The 18357-nt window shown below is 50.5% G+C and overlaps 2 long non-coding RNA genes and 1 pseudogene across 3 annotated transcripts in view; 2 read left to right on the top strand and 1 right to left on the bottom strand.

Moving 5' to 3' along the window:
• Positions 1–371, top strand: part of LOC138690403 (uncharacterized) — a 272406-nt gene extending 272035 nt beyond the window's left edge. Inside the window, exon 2 of one of the 2 annotated variants that reach the window (XR_011329248.1) lies at positions 105–371. This is a non-coding gene — a long non-coding RNA (uncharacterized lncRNA). Of the gene's footprint in view, positions 1–92 lie in introns of both variants that reach the window. The other variant, XR_011329249.1, reaches the window with a different exon arrangement.
• Positions 1–18357, bottom strand: part of LOC138690402 (uncharacterized) — a 110014-nt gene that overhangs the window by 32352 nt on the left and 59305 nt on the right. The gene's annotated exons all lie outside the window — the stretch shown is intronic.
• On the top strand, positions 11546–15245 carry LOC138690596 (olfactory receptor 11A1-like; annotated as a pseudogene).

Below are 18357 nucleotides of genomic sequence, written 5' to 3'. Positions count from 1 at the left end.
AGTAGTAAACATTTGTTGATTTGGAGTTTTTTTTTCTTTCCCCCAGCATCTTCCACTGTGATTTATTTGCTCTGTGATCCCCATTCTTTTAGTCTCCTTTCTAGCACACCAGCGTTGAGAACACAACTTTGCTCCAGCCCTCAAGAACCTTTTCAGTTGCGTCAACCTCAGCCCCCAGCACCACCTCTTTGGTTGTCAGCATGGCAAGCAGTATGAGCACTGCAAACAGCCCTGGCCTCAGCGTTAGCAGTGTGTCTCTAGCAGCTGCTGCCACAGGGGCAGCTCCCTTGGTGTCTTCAGGTTTGCAATATTAACTGGCAGAGGACTTCTTTTTTTTCTAAAAATAGAGCAAATTGATCAATAGAAAGGAATGGTGTTGTAGATGTTTCTTGTTAGTAAGAGTTGTCTCTGTACTTCAGGTTTTTTCATTAAAAGGTAGTAGGGTATTAGTTAAAAAATTGTCTGTAGGGGTGTGTGTATATATCTACACATGCACAGACAGATATAGATATATATATATTATAAGTGTGTGTGTATATATGCACACGCCTACAGGCGTTTTTTCCCTTTAATATCCTACTGTTGTGGTTTAACCCCAGCCAGCAACTAAGCACCACGCAGCTGCTCGCTGACTTCCCCCACCACCCAGTGGGATGGGGGAGAGAACAGGGAAAAGAAGTAAAACTCGTGGGTTGAGATAAGATAAGAACGGTCTAATAGAACAGAAAAGAAGGAACTAATAATGATAATGGTAACACTAATAAAATGACAACAGTAATAATAAAAGGATTGGAATATACAAATGATGCACAGTGCAATTGCTCACTCCCTGCCAATCAAGGCCGAGTTAGTCCCCGAGCGGCGATTTCCCCCAGCCTCACTCCCCCAGTTTCTATACTAGACGTGACGTCACCTGGTATGGAATACCCCGTTGGCCACTTTGGGTCAGCTGCCCTGCCTGTGTCCCCTCCCAACTTCTTGTGCCCCTCCAGCCTTCTCGCTGGCTGGGCATCAGAAGCTGAAAAATCCTTGACTTCAGACTAAACATTACTTAGCAACAACTGAAAACATCAGTGTTCTCAACATTCTTCTCACGCCTAGCTAAAAACATAGCACTGTACCAGCTACTAGGAAGACAATTAACTCTATTCCAGCTGAAAGCAGGACAGAGAAGTTCATGGAGAACTGTCTCCCGTGGGAGAGACCCTATGGAAGAGTGTGAGAAATCCTGCCTCTGAGGAGGAAGGAGCAGCAGAGACAACATGTGGTGAACTGACACCAACCCCCATTACCCATCCCCCTGCACTGCTGTAGGGGTGTAGTTAGAGAATCTGGGAGTGAAGCTGTGCCTGGGAAGAAGGGAGGAGTGGGGGGAAGGTGATTCAAGATTTGTTCTTATTTCTCATTATCCTACTCTGATTTGATTTGTAAGAAATCAAATTTCCCCAAGTCGAGTCTGTTTTGCCCGTGATGGTAATTATGTGAGTGATCTCTCCATGTACTTATCTTGACCCACGAGCCTTTCATTGTATTTTCCCTCCCCTGACCAGCTGAGTTGTGGAGTGATAGAGCGGCTTTGGTGGGCACCTGCCAGGGTCGGCCCTCCACAGTGGGTCTAGGTGATGCAGAGTCTACTTGAAGATGCTCCTGTAATCACTATTGGGTGGGATTTAGTGCAGTTTTGGCTATCCAAAAGAGAGCATTTCGTTCACTTTTGCTTCTCTCTGTGAATCGAGGGAGTTCGTGGCTTCAGCGTGTGACTTTTTTTGTGTATAAAGAGTGAATGTGGACAAAGAGTGTCCAAGCATGGAGGTGGCTGGGTGGGTCTTGGCATCTATGCTTGTCACGGTCCACTCGGTGGACTCATGATGGTTCGTTTGCTACGATCTCGAAAGTGCAAAATTAAGGTGACCAACACCAAAGGGGATAGCAGTAATCACACAGTAAAACTTTATTGTATTGCCTGTGAGGAGACACGCAATAGTTAGAGATGGGTGAAAGAAAGGAGAAAAGTAAAGTTTAGAGAGGGGAGAAAGAGAGGTTATACCTACCACCTCTGATCTCAAGACGTCCTAACGGTCCCGGGTCCAGCTAATGCTGTGTCGTCAATCGTCGTGGTCCTTGGTGGGGAAACTTCAAACTTCCGTTGTTCAGAAGTCATCTTTTATGCTTAGTAACACACCTTGCTCCACCTCTGCCTCAGGAGTCTCCACCCTTCTCAGAATACAATTATCATATCTCCACCCTTCTCAGAATACAATCATCATGTCTCTGCCCTTCTTGAGCGAGGCTATCACACAGGCACGGGGTCAGTGTCCGAGGCGTGGTAAGTCTTGGAGGCGGGCAGCCTTGGACCAGGAGGTGTGTTTTGGTATTATAATGAAACAAAGTTTGTCTGAAGTTCATGATTTCTTCATGATGTTATGGCAACAGTTGCAATCCATCCTTTTTAACAGTAGCTGTGCGGTTATCTCTAATGGTTCCAGCCAGGTACCTTCCAGGAACCTTGTACCGCACATTCCATCCTTGGGACCGGCCACTGGCTCCAAACAGGCTGTTGTCAGGTAGCGTACTGTTCATGTTCCTGATGACAATGTTGAGACAATGCTGATTTTCTGATCAGCTCTTACAGTGCTTGACCCAGTAATGTGTATTCCATTGGTGCATGGTCATCCACTGTGGGAAGTGGACTTCAGTGGAGGTAACATGGACTTAATATACACCTGAGGCATGTATTTTGGTTTTTATTGAACTATTCCCATTTGGTTTTGCTTGCTGGCAATTAAGAAGCATCCTCCTGTGTCTGGGTGCAGCTCCTTCTCCAAGAAAAGCAGGTGGGAGTTGGTGCCAAGGTGTTAAGACATGCAGCTGTGGATGCGAGTGGAGAAAGCTCTGATTTCATAGAATCATTGAATGGTTTGGGTTGGAAGGGACCTTTCAAGGTCATCGAGTCCAACCCCCCTGCAATGAGCAGGGACATCTTCAACTACATCAGGTTGCTCAGATCCCCATCCAACCTGACCTTGAATGTTTCCAAGGATGGGGCATCGACCACCTCTCTGGGCAACCTGTTTTGGTGTTTCATCACCCTCGTCATAAAAAATTTCTTGTATATCCACTCTAAATCTACCCTCTTCTAGTTTAAAACCATTCCCCCTCGTCCTATCGCAAGAGGCCCTCCTAAAAATTCTGTCCCCACGCAAGGCTGCTGTAAATCCCAGGTGGCTGATGAGAGAAATGCTGGGGTTGGGGGGTGGGACAAAGCTTGCCCATAGAGTGGCCTCTGTAAAGGGTCTTGACTTCCCTCTATGTTCATAGTCAACTAGGAGATGCTCAGGATCAGTAGCAATCACAGATTGCTGATATCACTGAATCTGGGAGCAGAAAAATAAGGAAAAGTGGAAAAAGAAGAAATCCTTTCTTACTGTTACTTATTGTAGAAACCTTTTTGCTTTGACTACACTCCTGAAATCTCTCTGATGAACCCCAGAAGAATTGCAGAATTAAGGAAAATTACGCAGAGAGACGTGGCTCGTGAGGGAGTTTTGCATGTTAATGAGCCCTCTGGTGCCGAGTTCCCGAACTGCAGCTCTCGACAGAAGATGGAACAAGGCTGCTGAAACCCAAAAGTCAGCAGCAAGCCTCCAAGTTTCCGAGGGTGTTTGTGAGCCCCATTGAGGATCACCGCTGGAGAGACCGTGGAGGGGATGAGCAGACGAGGTGACCATCCCTGTGGGCGGGTGAAGGAGAGCCCAGAAGCACTGGATCCAGGTAGAAAAATGAAGGTGGCAGTGGCTGGGAAAGCCCTTGGTGTGTTTTATCAAGCAGGACAGCCAAGGCCTGACCCCCATCCCCTAGGAATAGGGTCCTTTCATCATGGGTGTCTCAGGGCTCTTCCTGAGGGCAGTGAGATGTGAGGGTTTGCGATGCTGAGTGCAGGTCAGTGGTAGGACACCTCCCAGGCTCTACCAAGGGTGAGGAGGCAACAAAAGGCCGGGGCTTTAAGGAACTGGCGTCCCCTCATGGGCCTCAGTGGAAGAGACAGCTGCCGTTGCTCAGAGGACATGGACCTCAGTTCTGCTGAGGGTCCCAGCCCCACCAAAACCCTTGGCCATCCCGACCACAGGCTGTCCTACACTGTCCTATGCCTGTGCCTGTTTTCCCTGAAGATTTTAACCACCACCCCTCTTTCCCCACCTCACTCTGACCCCATGATGTCCCAGGCTTTACTGATGACTCTCTGTGCTCAGGGAAGGAGGAAAAGAGATCAAGAACAGCTCATGGGGCATGACTGAGCACAGCCACTCTCAGCAGCGGCCATTCACCACCTACCGAGGCATGCACACAACATGGAAATGTCTCTTTCGTCCCTGATTTGCACAAGAAGGGTCTTCCTTCCTGCCATCTTCCTAGGAAAAACCACCTCCTTCTCCTCAACCCATAGACATCCACTCCTTTCCATTTCTGGCCTCAGATATGGTTTAAGGATTTGCTAAAGCCATCCACCTTCCCTTTGTTTCTCAGTGAAATCCCTTGACACTCTCTCCCAACCCTATACACGGCCAACAACACACATGGCCAACCACTGCTGCTCAGGGCAGCTCTTAGAATCATAGAATCATTTAGGTTGGAAAAGACCTTCAAGATCATTGAGTCCAACCATCATCCATGCCCACTAAACCATGTTCTGGAGTACCTTGTCTCCGCACTTTTTGAATACCTCCGGTGATGGCGACTCAACCACTTCCCAGGGCAGCCTATTCCAATGTCTGACAACCCTCTCAGTAAAGAAGTTTTTCCTAATATCCAACCTAAATCTCCCTTGCCACAACTTGAGGCCATTTCCTCTCGTCCTATCCCCAGCCACCTGACAGAAGACACCAGCACCCACCTCACTACAACCCCCCTTCAGGTAGTTGTAGAGAGCGATAAGGTCTCCCCTCAGCCTCCTTTTCTCCAGACTAAACAGCCCCAGTTCCCTCAGCTGCTCCTCATAAGACTTGTGCTCCAGGCCCCTCACCAACTTGGTTGCCCTTCTCTGGACACGCTCCAGCAACTCAGTGTCTTTCCCATAGTGAGGGGCCCAAAACTGAACACAGGACTCGAGGTGCAGCCTCACCAGTGCCGAATACAGGGGAACAATCACCTCCCTGCTCCTGCTGGCCACGCTATTGCTGATACAGGCCAGGATGCCGTTGGCCTTCTTGGCCACCTGGGCACACTGCTGGCTCATACTCAGCCGGCTGTTGACCAGCACGCCCAGGTCTTTCTCTGCCGCGCAGTTTTCCAGCCACTCTTCCCCAAGCCTGTAGCGCTGCATGGGATTGCTGTGACCACAGTGCAGGACCTGGCCCTCGGCCTTGTTGAACTTCATACAATTGGCCTCAGCCCATCGATCCAGCCTGTCCAGATCTCTCTGTAGAGCCTTCCTACCCTCAAGCAGATCGACCCTGCCTCCCAACTTGGTGTCATCTGCAAACTTGCTGAGGGTGCACTCAATCCCCTTGTCCAGACCATTGATAAAGGTATTAAACAGAACAGGGCCCAACACCGAGCCCTGGGGAACACCGCTTGTGACCCGCCGCCAACTGGATTTCACCCCATTCACCACAGCCCTCTGGGCTCGTCCATCCAGCCAGTTTTTCACCCAGCAAAGAGTACACTCGTCCAAGCCATGAGACGCCAGCTTCTCAAGGAGTATGCCATGAGAGACAGTGTCAAAGGCCTTGCTGAAGTCGAGGTAGATAACATCCACAGCCTTTCCCTCATGCACTGGGTGGGTCACCTGGTCATAGAAGGAGATCAGGTTGGTCAAGCAGGACCTGCCTTTTGTAAACCCGTCAGGCTGGGCCTGATCCCCTGCTTGTCCTGGACTTGCCATGTGAGTGCTCTCAAGACAAACCGTTCCATAATCTTCCCTGGTAGCAAGGTCAGGCTGACAGGCCTGTACTTCCCCAGATCCTCCCTCCGACCCTTCTTGTAAATGGACATCACACTGGCAAGCCTCCAGTCCTCTGGGACCTCCCCTGTTGACCAGGATTGCTGATGGATGATGGAGAGTGGCTTGGCAAGCACCTCCGCCACTTCCCTCAGTACTCTTGGATGGAGGCCATCTGGTCCCATAGATTTGTGAGTGTCCAGATGGCATAGTAGGTCACTAACTAGTCCCTCCTGGATTAAGGGGGGGGTATATTCTGCTCTTCATCCTTGCCTTCTAGCTCTTCAGAAGTCCTTGAGTTCCTTGGTTCTTGGTGCTTCTTAGAATCTTCCTGGATCTCTCCAGAGCTCATGGTGAGCTTTCTTGGCCATAAGAGGGCCTTTTGGACCACCTTTCATGAGATCATTGTCTTTTTAAGATCTTCTGTGCAGAAAGAGTAGTCACAGCAAATCACCAATGGCATCAAAACAGATGCCGAATGAATTGGCAGAAAGAACCAGTTAAGCAACACCCAAGGCTGTGCCTTCCTGGTAAGGAGTCTGTCCTGAGAAGGGGATCCAGCCTCTGTCGCCTTGGGGACACAAAAGGTGACTTTTGCAAGACCCCCTTTCATCTGAGCCGCTTTGAATAGGTCATTGAGGATTGGGTATCATGCCTTGTATGGCACATACTGATTATTTTTGGTAGATCATGATACTCTTGGGGAAATCATAAAAACATCTGAAGAATTATTTAAAGATTATTGACCAAAGCCCCAGCAGATGTGATTCTCAGGAAATGGGACACCAGAGGCCAAGGGAGGGATGGTTTGAGCACTTTCCTTGGATTTGGGAAACCAAAGAGCATTCCCCTCTCCCCGGCTCTCTCTCCTCCTCATTGAGGGGTGTGAGGAACTCTACCGACTGGGTCTGAACTCACAGTCATGTCAAGTAATTTATGTCTAACTGAGGCCAATGTTGTCCTGTCAGCTCAGGATTTGACCTTCCATTTGAGCCCAAAGCATTTCAGTTCACACTACCTCCATCTTCTCTCTGACATGGTCCATCGCATGGTGCAACTGTCCTGGCTCTCCAGGCAGGATGGGCAAGAGATTTTAATCCCTGAACTGGAGCTTTGCCCCTTGCTGGAAATGTGAATGCAGCAGGCTCGAGCCAAGACACCCAGGAAACCCAACTTCCCAGAGGACCAACTAATGAAAACATCCCCCTGGCTGTGGGAAATACCTCAGCCTGCAATTGGAAATGGGTGAAGGTGTAGGGGCTAAATGTGTTGCTTCAGTGTGCTGAAGTGATGGGGGGAGAAGTGTCGTGTGGTAAAAAAGCATGGATGAGTGAAGATTGGAGAGATTTGCATGGCTCAGATTTGAGGTAGTCCTTTCACGGCTGAGCTTTGGAGCCAAGGGAAAAGAAGAAACCAGCTAGGGTGTTTTGGAGTCAGTGGTACTGTCACTGCTAACAGGAACAAGGCAGTGCTGCAAAGGAACTAATTCTTATTCTTGATGGTGCCAAACTAAAGCTCTTCCGCTTCCTTCTGGATGATTATTCTTACTTAAATAAAATAGGTATAAGTTCTCAGTTGTCTGCCTCTGGCATGCAGTTCTTAAAACAGCGGTTTTTTTTCTCTCACTGCTCCCTCTCTGTTCTCATTTAAAGATTGCACCTCTTAGACAGAATTGCCCTTAATTCATCTCTGCTCTATATGTTTCTCACAGTTTTCATCAGGACAAGGAGGCGGCATAGGGGAGTTGCTCTGTTTTTAGCCAAAGCAAGCCAAGGGACAGATCCCGGATTAGTAAAAAGACGCAAAGGAGGGCAACAGTTTGATGTGGTGTACACCGACACAACACCGTTACCCACATCTCCAGTCTCTGAAGTCCTAAATCTGTGGCAGAGAGCCTGAGCTCCCTTCATCTGCTCTGCATTTCAGCATGTAAAACGAAGGTAACCTACTCAAAAAGATGATTTTTATTATCTTCACAGCCTATAGCACCACATGGGCCGAGAGGTTGGTGAGGACACCAAAAGAGGACTCAACACTTTTCTGCACATAAAGCTTAGGTGTTCCCAGGAATCTCAGGAGGCATGGCATATCATTCCTGGGTTCAAGGAGCTGGTCAAGTGCCTCATCTCCATTTCTGTAATAGTGGCTTCGATGCCTGGCTGATGTTCAGACCCTGCACGTGGATGCTGACACTCATTGAGCAACCTGCTTGGACCTCGGAGCTGGCCCTGCTTGGAACCAAAGGTAGAACTGGAGACCTCCTGAGCACAGGACAACGCCAACCTGACTTGTGAGATTATGAGTTTCACCAGAGCATGATCACTGCAGCATGGGCTACCACCAGTCTTGACCTCTCCAATAAGTTCCTCTGTGCTGGTGAGCAACAGGCCCCATAACGCATGTCTTCTGGTGTGTTGGGTTTGTGTGGCAAGATTTTGGTGGGGGGGGGGGCTACAGGGGTGGCTTCTGTGAGAAGCTGCTAGAAGCTTTCCTCGTCTCTGACAGAGCCAATGCCAGCCGGCTCCAAGACGGACCCGCCGCCGACCAAGGCCAAGGCCAAGCCCATCAGCATGGTGGTAGCGCCTGTGGGATAACAGATTTAAGAAGGGGAAAAAAAGTTGCTGCAGCACAGAAACTGCAGCCAGAGAGAGAGGAGTGAGAACGTGGGTGTCGTGGTTTAACGCCAGCCAGCAACTAAGCACCACACAGCTGCTCACTCACTCCCCCCCCATCCAGTGGGATGGGGGAGAAAATCAGGAAAAGAAGTAAAACTCCTGGGTTGAGATAAGAACGATTTAATAGAACAGAAAAGAAGAGACTAATAATGATAATGATAACACTAATAAAATGACAACAGTAGTAATAAAAGGATTGAAATGTACAAATGATGCGCAGGGCAATTGCTCACCACCCGCCGACCGACACCCAGCCAGTCCCCAAGCGGCGAATCCCTGCCCCCCCCCACTTCCCAGTTCCTAAACTAGATGGGACGTCACATGGTATGGAATACACTGTTGGCCAGTTTGGGTCAGGTGCCCTGGCTGGGTATGAGAAGCTGAAAAATCCTTGACTGTAGTCTAAACACTACTGAGCAACAACTGAAAACATCAGTGTTCTCAACATTCTTCACATACTGAACTCAAAACATAGCACTGTACCAGCTACTAGGAAGACAGCTAACTACATCCCAGCTGAAACCAGGACAATGGGAGAGAAAAAAACCCTGCAGCCCCCAAGGTCAGTGAAGAAGGAGGGGGACAAGGTCCTCCAGGCACTGGAGCAGAGGTTCCCCTGCAGCCCATGGGAAAGACCACGGTGAGGCAGGCTGTCCCCCTGCAGCCCATGGAGGTCCACGGTGGAGCAGATATCCACCTGCAGCCCATGGAGGACCCCACACTGGAGCAGGGGGATGCCTGAAAGAGGCTGTGATCCCGTGGGAAGCTGTAAGAGACTGTGCTGGTTTGCTGACACGACATCGCTGCTGCCTCAACATCCTGTTGTTGCAGGGGGGATACGCACAAGATGTCCCCGAAGAAAGCCACCGCATCCGCGACTGCCGAGCTGTGCCTGCCCACAAGTAAAGGTGAGAAACCACCAGGAGCACCTGGGCATGCGCCCATGGAAGAACAGGGGGCGGCACACAGAATAATGAGTTCCGGAGAAATGGGTGGACTTTTCTGAGAAATCATGGGGACTGGAACAATAAAAAAGAACTGCGTACTCCCCTCCAGGGCACGAGTGAAAAAACCTGGACTCTGGAGGACACCAAAAAGGATGGTAACATCTGGGAAGGCACTGGACTGTGAGCTGAGGAACCCGACCCCCCGTCACCGGCGTCGGAAGCGACTCAGCGGGATGTTGCTGGCTTTGTGGTGGTGGTCACTAGTCTTGCTACCTCTTCTCTGTTCTCTTGCTTAGGTCTGCCTCTTTTCCTTTTTCCTCACTTTGTTCTATCGCAGTTATTGGTTGGTGTAGGAAAATAAAAGTTGTAAAGTTGTACAGCATTTGACCTCGTTTGTGTCTTAATCTCGCTCTCAGGATCATTTAACAACCCTCCCCGATATTGGGTCGGGACAGAAGCCCACATTGGAGCAGGCTTCTGGCAGGACCTGCTGATCCATGGAGAGAGGAGCCCACACTGGATCAGGTTTTCTGGGAGGACTTATGATCCCGCAGGGGACCCACGCTGGAGCAGTCTGTGCCCGAAGGACCGCACGCCATGGAAGGGACCCATGCTGGAGCAGTTCCTGAAGAACTGCAGCCTGTGGGAGGGACCCACACTGGAGAAGTTTGTGGAGGACTGTCTCCCATGGGAGAGACCTGATGCTGGAGCAGGGGAAGTGTGTGAGAAGTCATCCCTGAAGAGGATGGAGCGGCAGAGACGACGTGTGATGAACTGACTGTAACCCCCATTCCCCGTCCCCCTGTGCTGCTGTGGGGGGGTAGGTAGAGAATTTGGGAGTGAAGCTGTGCCTGGGAAGAAGGGAAGGGTGGGGGAAAGGTGATTCAAGATTTGCTTATTTCTCATTACCCTACTCTGGTTGTATTGGCAATAAATTAAGTTAATTTTCCCCAAGTTGAGTCTGTTTTGTCTGTGATGGTGATTGGTGAGTGATCTCTCCCTGTCCTTATCGGTCAACCCACTGTATCTGGTTTAACTTTCTATCACCTCGATTAGGAAGTTATCCTCAGTGCACCTCAAGAGTCTCCTAGACTGCTTGCAGCTTGCTGTGTCTGGTGGGTTGACCTTGGCAGGTCACCAAGTGCCCACCCAGCTGCTCTCTCAGTCCCCCTGCTCGACTGGAAAGGGGAAAGAAAATAGGATGAAAGACTCATGGGTTGAGATAAGGACAGGGAAATCACTCAGCAAGTACCGTCATGGGCAAAACAGACTCAGCTTGGGGAAATTAATGGAGTTTATTGCCAAGGAAATCAGAATAGGATAATGAGAAATAAGAACAAACCTTAAAACACCTTCTCACCACCCCTCCCTTCCTCCCGGGCTCAACGTCACTCCCTGCTTCTCTAGCTCCTCCCCCTTGAGACATGCAGGGAGACGGGAAATGGAGGTTGCAGTCAGTTCACGCTTTTCTGCCACTCCTTCCTCCTCACACTCGTCTCCTGCTCTAGCATGCACTTCCTCCCCCGGGAGACAGTCCTCCACAAACTTCTCCAACATGGGTTGTTCCCACAGGCTGCAGTTCTTCACAAACTGCTCCAGCGTGGGTCCATTCCACAGGCTGCAGTCCTCCAGGAGCAGGCTGCTCCAGCGGGGGTCCCCCATGCAGTCACAGCTCCTGACAGAAAACCTGCTCCAGCGTGGTCTCCTCTCTCCATGGGTCTACAGGTCCTGCCAGGAACCTGCTCCAGCATGGACTTCCTACGGGGTCACAGCTTCCTTCAGGCATCCACCAGCTCTGACAAGGGTTATTCCATGGGCTGCAGGTGGATATCTGCTCCACCGTGGACCTCCATGGGCTGCAGGGGGACAGCCTGCCTCACCATGGTCTTTCCCACGGGCTGCAGGGGAATCTCTGCTCCAGCACCTGGAGTACCTTGTCCCCCTCCTTCTTCACTGACCTTGGGGGTCTGCAGGGTTTTTTTCTCTCCCATGTTCTCACTCCTCTCTCCCAGGTGCTGTTCCACAGCTTTTTTACCCTTTCTTAACTAGGCGCTACCACCGTTGCTGATGGACTCAGCTTTGGGCAGTGCCAGGTCCATCTTGGAGATGGCTGGAACTGTCTCTGTCGGACACAGGAGGCAGCTTCTGGCATCTTCTCACAGAAGCCACTCCTGCAGCCCCTGCTGCTACCAAAACCTTGTCACATAAACCCAATACACTGTGCCAATTTTCTAGCAGATGTCATGGTGGTTGAAGTCTCCCCGCAGGATCAGGGCCTGAGAGTGTGATGCTTCCTGCAGTTGAAGTAAGAACACTTCACTGACATCCTCCTCTTGATCAGGTAGCCTGCGGCAGACCCCAACCACGAGGCTGCTGTTGCTGAGGGTATCACATTTTTTACGAAGGTAATAACTAACCATATCTCACCAGCAGACCGATGCCCGTCCAGGCTCCCCTTGGAAAGACTGACACCCCACCCCACCCCCCCCACTTTTACTGCTGAACGTGATGTCATATGGCATGGAAAATCCCTTTGGTCAGTTGGGGTCAGCTGCCCTGGCTGTGTCCCCTCCCAACTTGTGCACCCCCAGCCTGCTTGTTGGCGGAGCAGCATAAGAAACAGAAAAGCCTTGATGCTGTGTAAGGACTGCTCAGCAACAGCTAAAACATCGATGTGTTTTATTCCTAGGTTCAAACCAGCAGCGTATGCATTACTATGAAGAAAACCAACTATCCCAGCCAAAACCGGTACAACCATACCGATGGGAGCCTACAAAAAAAGAAATGGGATGGGATAGCCTGGACATGGGTTTCTGGGACCACTACTGATGCCTTGGGGGTATCTGCAACCTCTGCATGGAACAGAGGAACACAGCAAAGGCATTCAAGGTAACTCTCAGCCATTGGCAGTGGCGGCTTCTGGTGGAGAAGATGTAGATTGTGGCAGCTGCAAGGCACTGCTTTCCAGTGCGCTGGCAAAGGAGATCCCCGTCTTCCTTGAACATCACCGACAGGATGAGAATTTCATGTGTCCAGCTTGGACTTGGACCCCCAGCACTTACATTTTGGTGTGAGGCTCCCAGGATAAACTGCTGGATCAAGAGCACACAGGTCTGTGTGCCTTGGGCCTCCCTCTCCTGCCTTTCCATCCAGGACAGAGGCAGAGGAGATGCTTCTCCTGATGGGGAAGTCCAACAGGGCTGGGAGGAGTCATGCCCACTTGCTCCCCTTGGCTACCAAAGGAGCAAGGGAGGCCCCTGTGAACCTCTGGGGAGAGGATTCCTAACTGGAAGGACATAGCGATGGCTCTTTTCCCTTCAGCCCCCAACAAGCCAGACCCCTCTGCCTCAGGAAGCCTGAGGCGTTCTAATTCTTTGTGAGTTGATGAAGATGCAGTCATCTGAAGGGAGGGGAGGTGATCGCCTTTTTGAGGACTGTCCTGTCCTGTTCACCAAGTTCAGAGATGTCCCTGGCTCAGCTGCCCTTCCTCAGCATCTTGTTTCCAGGAAGTCAGCGCTGCCTGGAGGTGTTGACACACTCTCCACCACCTTGGGGACACCCCTCCCAGGTGTCTTTTTTGGAGAAAGGGCTTCGTTTTCCTTAACACATCTCTGACCTGCCTCAATACAGAAGGATCTCTATCCCAGAGCCCTATGCTGGGTCCTACTGGGAAAACCCTCTGGCACAGGAAAGCAAGCTGTGACATTGTGAACAAGTTGAATGGGATCTGTTTATGCCACGCTGGGGAAGACGAACCTTCCTGGGATAACTCACATCTGTGGTCAGAAGGGGCTCTCTTAGGCTGAGGAGGTTCTTCCTCAGGAAGAAAGTCTTCTTTCCTAGTTCAGGGCAATATGAGACGTCTGTGAATAAAGAAATAGTAGTAGGGCCTTATGTTTTGGTGAGAGCAATGTGGTTCCTAACTCTTCTTGAAAGAAAATGCAGAAATGCATTCCCTTTCCTACAGGTCTTCTTGGTGGCAAATGCAGGAAAGGAAGACAAACAATGCCATATGGAGAAAAAGGGCTGGAACAATGAGACCTCGCAGATGGAGTTCCTCCTGCTGGGATTTGGTAATGTTCTCTCACTCCAGACACCGCTCTTCCTCCTCACCCTTATGATCTATTCGGTTATTGTGCTTGGGAACATCCTCATTGTTGTGCTGGTGGTGGCAGACAGGCAACTGTACACCCCCATGTACTTCTTCCTGGGCAATCTGTCCTCCTTGGAGACCTGCTACAGCTCTGCAATCCTGCCCCGGCTACTGGCCAGCTTCCTGACCGGGAATGGCCCCATCTCTGCTCATGGCTGGATCGCTCAGCTCTATTACTTTGGTTCCTGTGCAGCTACTGAGAGTTACCTGCTGGCAGCCACGTCCCATGATCAGTACTTGGCCATATGCCGACCTCTGCTCTATGCAAGCCTCATGACCTGCAAGATCAGTCACCAGCTGGTGGCTGGGTCCTGACTCTGGGGTTCCCTGGTATCTGGAGTACTCACATTGCTCTTGTCCCAGCTGCAGGTCTGTGGCCCTAAGGCAAAGTAAGAGACTGTGTTGGCTGGAAACGTTTGTCTTGACATTGCTGCTGCAAAGAGCCTCAACATCCTGTTGCTGTGGGGGAGTAGGCGCTGAAGGAAACAAAATGTCCCTGAAGAAACCACCATATCCGCCTGAAGCTAGCAGTGCCTACCAAGCTGTGCTTGCCCACAAGCAAGGTGAAGAAACCACCGTGAACACCTGGGCATGCGCCCATGGAGGAACACAGGGCAGCACGTATGGTAATGAGCTCCGTGGAAATGGGTGGACTTTTCGGAGAAATCATGGGGACCAGGAAAATAAAAGAACTGCGTACTCCTCCCTCAAAAAGAAACCTGAAAAGCACCTGAAAAGCAACTACAATTGAAAAGCAACTGAAGAGAACCTGCAGCGCTTGGAACTGGGACTTTGGCTGGAACCCGGAACCTGGACCCTCTATAACCTGCATCGAGACCGAGTCAACAGGATGTTGCTGGCTTCGTGGTGGTGGTAACTAGTCTTGCTATATCTCTTCCATTTTCTTGCTTAGGTCTGCCTCTTTTTCCTTTCTTCTTCCCTCTGTCCTGTCGCCATTATCAGTTGTTATAGGAAACAAAACTTGCAAGATTGTACGGCATCTGACCTCGTTTGTGTCCTAATCTCGCTCTTGGGATCGTTTAAGAATCCTCCCCGATATTGGATTGGGACAGGCAATTGACCACTTCTTCCGTGATTTTACCCCATTGCTGGAGCTCTCCTGCAGTGACACCAGGGTGGCCAAACTAGTAACTTTATTACTATCTTTCTTGAACGTGGTCTTCCCATTCACACTGGCCTCCTATGTGTGCATCATAGCTGCCATCCCGAGGATCCCGTCCAGCGTTGGCAGGCAGAAGGCCTTCTCCACCTGCTCCTCTCACCTCACTGTCGTCACTGTTTTCTATGGCACCCTCATCATTGTCTACATGCTGCCCAGAACAGCCCTGCTGAGGCAGCTCAACAAAGTGTTCTCTTTTTTCTATGCCACCTTCACACCCCTCGTCAATCCCCTCATCTACAGCCTGCAGAACAGGGAGGTGAGGGAGGCCCTGAGGAAAATGCTCAGGAAAGCCCTGGCTTGCACCCAGAGCTCCTGCTACCTTGGTGACACAGGACAAAGACACTTCTAGCTCCTTTGAATGGGAAAGCTCTGGATACCAGCTGGCTCCTCAGAAGTGCATGGCGTTGAGACCACTTGTGGAGTGGCAAGGGGAAGAAAGCAAAAGGTCCTCAGAGAGAAATACTATTGTTTAAGAAGCAATGCTGCAAATGCTATGGGTTGCCTTTTTCCTTGATGATAAACACCTTGGTCGTCTTGACGTCTGCAAACTCTTGAAGTGTCAAGGTTTTCTTTGCTGGAGGAGATAAGAAAAGGTATTTGGCATAATATGTGAGTACTTTTCGAGGGCCATCACGAGGGTGTCATGAGGATCAGCTGTGGGTTCCCAGGATGGGCATCATCTTCCCCTGGGGTGCACATTGCAAGAGCGTGAAGCGTGCATGTCAGCCAATAAGAAAGGTCTACTTTCACTGCACTGCCAAGGCAAAATGGGCCATTCCTGTTGGGTGGTTCGTGTGGGTGACACCCATGCATCTCCCCTTCCTCCTCTGGCCAGGCTCTGTTGCAGCCATCGCCTCTGGAACTGGCTGGGGATGCAGCAGGTGAGCAGCTGAGCAAGAAGCCTTCACTTCTCCTGCTGCAAGGGGAGGTGAGGAGCCTGGAGTGAGGTGAGCAGTTCTTGTTTCTGAGGGCTAAAAGGAGATCACCACCTGGACCTCCCTCCCCTCCCCTTTGCCTCCTCTGTTCCCAGGGAAATGAGCAAGTCCTTGCTCCAGGTGTGCTCCTTGGGCTCCAGCTCAGGCTCCTCTTCTCTCTTCACTCTACATCTTGGACAGAGACTGGGACACCCAGTCCCTTGCCCCAGCTCCTTCATCCTTGGATGATCCTGGGTCTAGAAAGCTTTGACCCAGTGTACTGGCTCTGACTGGGATGGAGGTCATTTTCTTCAGAGCAACCCATACAGTGCTGTTTCTTGGAGCAATGACCAAAAAAGTGTTGATAACATACCAATGATTTAGCTATTGCTGAATAGGGTCTGCACAGCATAAAGTTCTCCTCTGTTTCTCACTCTGACCTCCAGCGAGTAGGTTGGGGGTGGGCAAGAGGTTGGGAGGGGACACAACCAGAAAAGCTGACCCAAACTCACCAAACAGATGTTCCATGCCATATAGTATTGTGACCAGTGACAAAAATGGAGGGGAGGGGGGTCTGGGGTAGGTAGCCATTGCTTGGGGACTGGTGGGGCATCGGTCTGCTTGTGGGAGGTGGCAAGCGATTGACTTATCATCACCTGTTTTGTGGGATTTTTTCGTTCTTCTTCCTTCAATGGTTTGAACATTTTAACAGATCAGCCTTGCAAAGGCTGGTCACTCCTTATAAACCTGCTTCCCAGGACAAGCCCAAGGAACTGGACTTTAAAAGTGCCTTTTCTCCTTCTCTTCTCCCTGTGTTGGCGGGAGAAGCTCGCAATACAACTGGGATCTATTAGACACAAAGTGCTGGTTTTGAAGGCTTCTGCCTTGGTGTCCAAGGGCTGTGGAGATGCTGCATGAGCTCCCCATTACAACCTTAGGCTGCCACCTGTAGGGCAGGGCTGATGGCAACTATTGTTCCCTCTGGAAACAAGGCAAGGACATTTGGAAATAGAAGAAGATTCTAGGGAAAGTGAGGAGAGGACGGGGACTCTCCACGTGCCCTGTGGTGGGCAGTGAATGGAGACTCAGAAGAGTGACTGTGGTACAAAGCCAGGTCTGATGGAGATGGAAGCCAGGTATCAAAGGTGGAGAAGAGAGAAGCTGGCCTGTGCCATGGTCCCTGGACCCTCTGGAGAAGTTTCCCCAGGGCAACTGGGAGAAACCAGCCCCCACATGGGCCATTTTTATCTCTGGCCATGCCCTGGTCATTTCCCAGTCCAGGCGCATGGCCATTGCTGTTACCAAAATGTTCCCAGGCACAGCAGAGTAAGATGACAAGTGGTACACCAAGCAGCAAAAGCCAAAAGCAGCAACTAACGAGCACTAGACTCTAACATACAGTAAGGCAAGCAAGCCCCACAGCAAGCACAGGAGCCTGCCAATTAATAGCTAACCAGCTATAACAGCTATAAATTTGTTCTCCCACCCCCTTCCTTCTTCTTCCTGTAGCATTTTATTGCTAGGCATGACATCATATGGTATGGAATATCCCTTTGGTCAGTTGGGGTCAGCTGTCCCAGCTGTGTCCCCTCCCAACTTCTTGTACAGCCCCAGCACTCATTTGTGGGGCAGGGTGAGGAGCAGAAAAGACCTTGATGCTGTGTAAGCACTGCTCAGCAATAACTAAAACACCACTATTTTCATCACAAATCCAAAACACAGGCCCACACAAGCTACTATGAAGAAATTGAACTCTATCCCAGCCAAAACCAGCACAAGAGATTAAACACAACTGGCCATAATATTGAACCCTGGAGAAACACCATTAGTGACTTGCCTCGAGCTGGAGTTTGTGCTGCTGGTCACAAAGCTCTGAGCCCAGCAATTCAGCCGCTTTTCCGTCCACGTCACTTTCCACTTCTCTAGTCTATACTTGGTCAGTGTATCCATGAGGGTGTTATGGCAGACTGGCTGACCAGCTCCGCGGCTCCTCCTGCTCGTGTTTCTCAAAGGTAGGAGTCACATTTGCTTTCTTCTAGTCCTCAGAAATCTCACCTGAGAGCCGTGAGCTTTCCAAGGGAATCAAGAGTGGCCTCGCAAAGACATTGGCCAGGTCCCTCGGCACTCATGAATACATCCTGTCAGATCCACTGGCTTTTTCATATCCAGTTTGTCTGAAGCTTCCCTATCCTGATCCTCCTCCACCAAGGTTGTCTGTCTTGCTCCAGACTTTCCCTCAAGTCTTGGGGGCCTGGGATTCCTGAAGGTTGGTCTCACCGGAAGAGACTGAGCCAAAGGCGGCATTGAGTAACCCGGCCCTTTCTGCCTCCTCTGTCAGTGGGGCTGCAGCTCCGTTTTGCAGCGGGCCCAGGTTGTCCCCATCCTTTCCTTTTGCTGCTGATGTCACTGCAGAAGACACTCTTGTTCTTCTGATCCCTCAACAGATGCAAATTCAGGTGGGCTTTGGCTTTCTGAGCCCATTTTCTGCATTCTCGGAAAGTTATCAGTGATGGTCTCCAGAAACCGCCTGGATCGCATGTGTCCTGC

Source organism: Haliaeetus albicilla, chromosome 22, assembly GCF_947461875.1.
Source record: "Haliaeetus albicilla chromosome 22, bHalAlb1.1, whole genome shotgun sequence".
In the NCBI taxonomy this organism is placed as follows: Eukaryota; Metazoa; Chordata; class Aves; order Accipitriformes; family Accipitridae; genus Haliaeetus; species Haliaeetus albicilla.
This window is presented reverse-complemented; position numbering and strand designations above follow the sequence as displayed.